This window comes from Ailuropoda melanoleuca, chromosome 13, assembly GCF_002007445.2.
Source record: "Ailuropoda melanoleuca isolate Jingjing chromosome 13, ASM200744v2, whole genome shotgun sequence".
In the NCBI taxonomy this organism is placed as follows: domain Eukaryota; kingdom Metazoa; phylum Chordata; class Mammalia; order Carnivora; family Ursidae; genus Ailuropoda; species Ailuropoda melanoleuca.
The window spans coordinates 61,782,001-61,789,806 of record NC_048230.1 but is presented as its reverse complement, the minus strand read 5'-3'; the positions used below and the strand labels follow the sequence as shown (position 1 = coordinate 61,789,806).

The window sequence follows — 7,806 nt, the reverse complement described above, 5'->3', positions numbered from 1 at the left end:
TCTTTTTTGTAACTCCTTCTAGGAGTCCCCACGTCTTAATCAGTGAGATTAACCTGTTCATACAGTAATCAATGATACCGGAGGATTGATTTCTTCATCCCTTTTTGTGTCTTCAATTTACAGATTTTTTTTTTCAAATTTCAATTTTTTTAATAATAATTTTTTATTACGTTAGTCACCATACAGTACATCCCTGGTTTTTGATGTAAAGCTTTTTCTTTCTACTTTCCTATCTCTTGCTAAACCAATCCAATTTTCCTTACTTTTTCCTACTGCTAGTTGGAAATATATTATTTTCTTGGTTGTCCCTAACTTACAAAGACCCATATTTATACTTTTTTTCCTCTTAATAGAGAAAGATTTACCCACGACCATGTCCTCTCCGCAGTTAAGACACATGTACTGCCTGCCCCTACCTCTGATCTTTCACATATACTCATGCACACTTCATTTCTCATGTTGGCATTACCTGGAAATTTAGTTCCAGATTGGTTATGGGTCCCCTGCCACTGCTGTTCCTGGCATACCTGAAACCCTGAGCAAAGAGGTCAGCAGACCATACTTTGTTTACCACGTTGATTAGAACCAGAATTCTTCTGTTCACTTATTTTTTGGTAGGGTGATTCAGAATTGTGCTTCTATGAATATTCTTAAGAGCTTTACCTAAGGTATAATTTATATAACATAAAATTCACCAATTTTAAGTGTGATTCACTGACTAGCATTATGTTTACAGTTGTGCCCCCATCACCACACTCCACTTTTAAACCTTTCCATCACCCAGAAAGACCCCTCAGTATCTCTTCAGTCAACCCTTGTTCTCACACCTCTAGCCCCCAGACAACCACTGATTCACTGTGTCCACTAATTTGCTGTTTTCTGAACATTTCACATAAATGTAACCGTCCAAGAGGTGGTCTTTTCTGGTTTCTTTCATGTACCATCAGGTCTTTGAGGCTCATCCCTCCCGTGGCATGTACCAGTACTTCATTTTATTGCTGAAGATGACTGTAGGACAAGTATGGGCCACATTTTATCTATATCCCAGTTTCTGGACGTCTAATTGGTTTCCATTATTTTAATATTCTGAATCACGTCCCTGTGAAAATTTTCATCTAAATCTTCCCATGGACACAGTCTCCTTTCTCTTGGCGAGGTACTTAGGAGTGGAATTGCTGGGTCACAGGATAAATTTATGCTAAGCTTCTACAAGGAACTGTCAGACTTCTTCCAAAGTGGATGTACCATTTGAGATGCCCACCAGCCACGGAGGAGGGTTCTAGGTTCTCCACCTCCCTGCCAACACTTGCTATTTCGTCTTTTTTACTCTCATTCTATAGGTACATTTATTATTTTTATAGTTAGAAAAAACAGACACTTAGAGTATATGAAAATCAGGTCTATGTCCTGTGATCTCCCAATGAAGTGAAGTGGGGGGAGAAGCAAAAAGAAATAGAATAGACCAGAAAAGTAAATATGATTGCCTCTGGATGACAGGATTAGGGGTGTTTCTTCTATCCACCTTTCTATAGCTTTCTTCTTGATAAAGAACAGGTACTTTTATAATTTAAAAAAATTGTCTTTAATAGGTGTTTTACAGCTAACATAACCTTATTTTTCCTACATTTACATTCCCCAACAGTGGCAATAAGATAGCAAAGTTTCCCTCCAGCCTCCAGATTAACTTGCAGAGTAGCTGTTAGTTTTATTAAGCTCCAGAGAACTGTAGAGCTTCCAAGGCCTCTCTCCAGTCAGCTAAGAGGCCTGGGTGACAGCTGCCGCTGCCATCCCTCCCACTATGCTTTCTGTGCCAGCACTGGGACACTCGGCTACTCAGAGACACCTTATTCCGTTGCCAGCATCCCGTGATTGTCCAGGCTCTCCCCATCCCACATTTGGCCTGTACACCAAACTCTACAAGACACATGGTCTTCAAGTAGCTGTTAGCTAGAGATCACAAAGGCTGCCTCATCATACCTAAATGTAAATGCTATATCTCAGCCCATCAACTAGAAGTCTTGAATTAATCCCCCAAGTATTAATTAAGCACCAACTCTGCGTCACGCACCTTCCTCCGTCCCGTTGAGTTTACGGTCTAATAATAAACCACGTACCTTTCAAAGTACAGGGCACTAAGGATCCTAAGTAACAAACACACACAGAGGATCCATGAGAGTTTAGAAAAGGAATCTTTCTTTTTCTAGCTGCGAGATGAAAGGTTTCCAGGAAAAGTCACCAGCGAGTTTGAGGTGTCAGTTGAGTACAGAACTCAGAGGTCCACGAATTACACAATGGCCCAAGACAAGCATTTAGGAGGCAAGACCGAAGGAAAAAACTCCCCTTCCTGGAACCCAGTTTCCCTCTCAAATGCTTCTTCCCTGTTCTTCATTCCTCCTCACCAAGCATCTTGTCTCCCTGCAGACACCCATACCCAGTCTACCCTGCTCTAAATGAATGCCTTCAGCGACTGCAAGGCCAGATGCAGCCAGGCAAGGGCGCTCTAATTCAACTTGTCCAAAATGAAGAAAGCCCAGAAGTACCACCAGAGTTGTATTTATCCTACATTATGACAGGGCACTTATAACCTCTACAACCTTTTAAGAATATAACATGCGACAAAAAAAATTACTTAACATCACTACCATTTTATGCTAAAGACCATACCTGGCTGAAGAATGTCACAAATGACTTTAACATCAAGAGCCGAAGCAAAACCTTCAACTAGAGAGGATTGTGTTGTTTGGCCTGATGAATAATTTGCACTCAGTAATAGGGAGTCAGCCAAGCCACCAAGCGTGAATTACTAATTTTCAAAAGACCAAAAAAATAATAAAGTACATTCAACCTTAAAACTATTCTGAACATAATCTTCCTTTGAGGATTCAGAATGCCTGGAAACACTTTAAATTTGTGAATAAGGACCACGACTTTAGGTTGTCACATCCATACAAAGCTATTGAATAAAACCCAGCAGGCTTAGAGATTACCAATCCTCCTGTTCCAAGCTAAAAAGAATTGCTCTTCTAATAGTAAACGTAGGCATATGCCAGAACTGGGTGTGGGAGATGTGCCCATTAAAGAATGTCACTGATTTTACTTTAATTTATTCCAGGTTTATTGCATATTGCACAATTCACCTGTTACTGGTACACAGTTCTCTAAATTCTGACAACTTCACATAATCCATGTAATCACCACTACAATCAAGATAGCGAACATGTTCATCACCCCCCGCCAAAATTCTTTCATTCCTTTCATGGTAAAACCACCCCCCTTCCCCTGGTCCCTGGCAACCCAAAATCTAATTTCTGTTCGCATCATTTCACCTTTTCCAGAATGTCCTATAAGTGGAGTACAGTACTTAGCTTTTGAGTCTCCCTTCTTTCACTTAGTATCATCTTTTCAGAGCTCTGTGTTGTTGCCTTGATTTTGTTTTTTAGCTGACGTAGAACTGGAACATCCACACAGGTACTGATGGCCTCACACCAAGTTCTTTGTCACTGTTTCCAAGGTGTGAAACTCATTTTCAGGGGCCCCCTCTGTACAACCTCATACCTTCTCTGAATATTAAAAGTAGGACAAATCTTCATATGTCGAGAGCAGAGCTATGTTTTCAAAGAGCAGAGCTCTAAGCCATGAGCTTTGTTCAAGGACACAAACTCTGGCCTATGGGAACTCAGTGACTCTAACACAGCAGGGACACAGAATGCACTGATTAAACTCACCTGAACGGCAACAGGACCGTCAACTTGGATAATGCTATTTTAGTTCCAAAATAAAACAATCCTACTGGGCAAATTTCTTAAAAACACACTTTTTTTTACTTTGGTGTGTGTGTGTGTGTGTGTGTGTGTGTGTGTGTGTGTGTGTTTAAAACTGGCTCTGAAACATTTCCAAAAGTGGAACTTCCAAGAGCTCAGAGCAAAGGCAGTACTTTTTGAATGTGTGACCAGGAACGTAAAGGAATTCTTTACCTGACAGGGGAGATACCATGATCACGAAGGTGGTTTTCCCAGGGCGAGGCTTTCCATTGCACTCCGGATGTGCTGACCCCTGCGATTTCCCCAAATGTGGGAAACTCGACTGCATAATTTGTGGTAGTGGGGGACTGCGTTCGCACTTTAAAAGGGGGGGGGCGCCTGGGTGGCACAGCCGTTGGGCGTCCGCCTTCGGCTCAGGGCATGGTCCCGGCATTGTGGGATCGAGCCCCACATCAGGCTCTTCTGCTGTGAGCCTGCTTCTTCCTCTCCCACTCCCCCTGCTTGTGTTCCCTCTCTCTCTGGCTGTCTCTGTCTCTGTCGAATAAATAAATAAAATCTTTAAAAAAAAGAGAGAGAGAGAGTTTTTTTAAAAATAAATAAATATATAAAGGAATTCTTGAAGGGCAGCAAGTATTCTGGTAACTGAGGCAGAAATAGGAGGAGCCTGGTCACATTGTTCCTTATGTCCCCTTCCCAGGTTACCAAAAAGAGGGGCCGGGGCTCCCAGCAGAGACAGCCAGGTGCTTCCCCTCACCACCCACCACCAGAGTATCTCATTCTAGAGTCCTCGTTTCCATCACTGTGCATGCACTCCTACACCTGCATATACTACAAGTATTTACTGAGGGCCCCCCCTAGTGACTACACCAAGCTCATCAGGAGGTGTGATTCATATCCTAGGCAACCAGCCAGAAAACACAGAATCTGAGTGCAGGTGGTGCTGAGTTCAGATCCTTCCTGCTGGCCCTTTAACCCTGGCCTTCCCACCGCCCACTGACTCCCTAGCAAGGTCACCCAGACAAAGCCTGATGACCAAGGTGCTCAAACCAGGCATTCCCTCCACCCAACCCATTCAGGCAATCGCTGCTATGCCCATCCGCATGGGCCAGGTACGTAGCTTCATACCAGTGAGCCTGGGGGGCCCTTTCCAACAGCTCTGACAAAATTTGTACCTCTGAGTAACAACTTGGTTCTGGAACTCCCATTATCTAGGGAAAGGACACCTCATTCTAAAGCAGTCTAGATTCTAGAACCACCGTATCTCTTGCTTATATGCAAGAAGAGAACAGTAACTTGGGAAAGTGAAATCCTCTGAATCTGGTTTTTCCCATTCATAGAGTTAATAATCCCTCACTGCTGCCAGAATTAAATAATGCATAATAATAATAGCAGATATTAATTGAAAGCATATACCATGAAATATGCATTACTCTCCTTATTGACTTTCATACATTCAACCAATCCTGGGAGATAGAATATACTTAACTAACAGAGAAGGAAAATAATGCTCAGAGATGCTGAGCAACTTGCTCTAAACCACTAGCGGGTAAGCGGTACAGTGAGGATGTCAACTCTTCTCTTGACAACTACATTTAACCTTATTCCACTTCTGACCATCAGGCGCAAAGAAGTAACAACGAATGGTTTAAAAGCTTCATGAAGTGCTCCTCGTGGTCTGACAGGAGAAAAATCAGAAAAAAAAAATTAAACGTCCAACAACTAGGTATTACTAACATAAATCTGCAGGATTTTAAATCGTTATAATGAATTGTTTCTGAAGGCGTGTGGAAGAGAGGTGTTCACCCCTCCCCCTCCACAAAGCCCACTGATATTACAGTAACTAAGTACAAACAGGACAATGTCACAGAAGTACTGAGAACATTTGGTGAACTGATGAAAACCACAGAACAGGTACGGTAGTGCTGGTAGCAGAACCAGGACACCTGGAGAAGAGAAGAAGGAGCCAGGATAATTAGGAGGAAGAGGCTGCCTCCCATCATGGAAGCCCAGTGTGGGCAGACATGGATACCAGGAATGGACAGAAAGGTAGGAATGAGAGAAACCTGTCTGCAAAATGTCACCTGTGTTGGCCTCCTCCCCACCCCCATCAGCTCAGCCATCACCCCTCACCTCTTCCAAGAGCAACAAATGAGTTTTCCTGGGCCACAACAGAAGACATGATTTTTAAAGATACTTAATCTCCCAAGGGGCTGCTTAAGCTTCCAAAGTGAGGAATAGTTTGAATATGTTCCTTTTCACCTGGGCGGGGAGGGGAGGGGAGGGGAGGGGAGTGGCACAGCTCATCTGCTTTAGACTCATCAATGTTCAAGCCTGCCAGTCAGCTCAGCTGCCTGTGTACTTGGTAGTGGACAAAGCCACTCCAGCTGTCTATTGCCATCACCTTCGTCTTGCATTGCTAGAATGGATAAACTAAAACCATCAAACACTTGAGGGGGCGGAATACCACAGAGAAGTAGCTGAACCACTAGAACTGACTCCAAGGAAAACAGAGATAACCCCAGAAACAGACAAGAACTTTCAAGACATTGAAATCCTCTAATACTGAATATCCAAGATATTAATATCTTCCAAGAGATTGAAAAAGATATTTTATACACACACACACACACACACACACACACACAGAGAGAGAGAGAACAAGAACCAACAGGTGACCATTTAAAAAAGAAAAAAGCAAGGGTGCCTGGGTGGTTCCGTGTGGTTCAGTCGGTTAAGCATCTGACTCTTGATTTTGGCTCAGGTCATCTCAGGGTTGTGAGATCGAACCCCAAATCAGGCTACCGTGATGGGAGAGGAGCCTGCTTAAGATTCTCTCTCTCCCTCTGCCTCTGCCCCACCCACCTCTAAAAAAATTTTTTTTAAAAACAATCAAAGAACCAAAAGAAATGAGTTTATGGAAATTAAAAACATGCCTACTAAAAAAAAAAAAGAAAACTGGGAGAAAAATTAAAGGAAATCTCTCAGAATACAGAGCAAAGAGAAATACCTGAAAAATGAAAGACAATGAGACAACCAGTCCATGAAGTAGGTATCTACTAGGAGCTCCTAGATACCTAAGTGGAAAGAAATTAATCACAAAAATTTAATTTCACAGAATTGAGGAAAGTAGTAAGATTGAAAGGGCCCATCAAGTACCAAGTAGAATAAAAAGAAAATACCATATAGAAAATATCCCAAAATCTTCAAGGGGTGTGTATGTTAGAGCCATCATGTAGGCAAAACAAAACAGATTACCCATTAAAGAATTAATATTTTAAGTGTCCAGCTAACCAGCTGAATTACTAATTACTAATTCTATGGAATATTAGAGGAAACAGAACATGTTTTGAAATGTCAAGGACAAGAATTATTTTAACTCCACTTTTTTTTTTTCAGTCCTCAAAAACAAGTAGTATTCCACATTCCTATCCATTTATAAAAAGTTTTTCAGGAACTTAGTCAAACAAAACGAAAAGGATCTAAGAAGATGGGGAATTCCGGAAAGGGAAGCGTTCAGGAGAGCACGAAGCAGACGCTCCGGGAAGACAGCAGAGCAGCAGGCCCACGAGGCAGGCAGAACATAGGAGAGCCCGTCGCAAAAAGTGTGACTCAACAGTCGGGAGGTGGTAGGGATACGGTGAAGGAGGCATCTGCTTCCTGCACCACCAAGAAAAATGAAAGACAATTAGAAAGCAAAAAGCTACACAAGAAAGCCAGGTGCCAACAGAGTCAAAATGTGACATCCCATGATTCCAGCCACTGATGGAATGGTAAAGAAAGCAAATTCCTCTGACCTTGGTGCCCAAGGGACATGGTTCTCCTTGCAGAGACATCCATGCCTCTCTTGCCCAAAACACAAGGCGTAAGACAGGAGCATATGAGTTTTATTTTGGGACACTGGTCCCAGGTGGCAGGAGTGGAGGACTGGGCAGTGTGGGACAGGAAAGGAGGGAAAGTCAGTGCAAGCATATGCTACAGAGCTGATCTCAACTGGGAGCAACCCAGAGTCCACCCCACTAGGAACCCTCCACAAATTATCTGCCTA

The 7,806-nt window shown here is 42.6% G+C and overlaps 1 non-coding gene across 1 annotated transcript; it reads left to right on the top strand.

Moving 5' to 3' along the window:
• Window positions 1–3,966: 3,966 nt before the first annotated feature.
• On the top strand, window positions 3,967–4,125 carry LOC117795874. The gene has a single exon (XR_004620022.1). It is a non-coding gene; the product is annotated as a U1 spliceosomal RNA (small nuclear RNA).
• The last annotated feature ends 3,681 nt before the right edge of the window (window positions 4,126–7,806 follow it).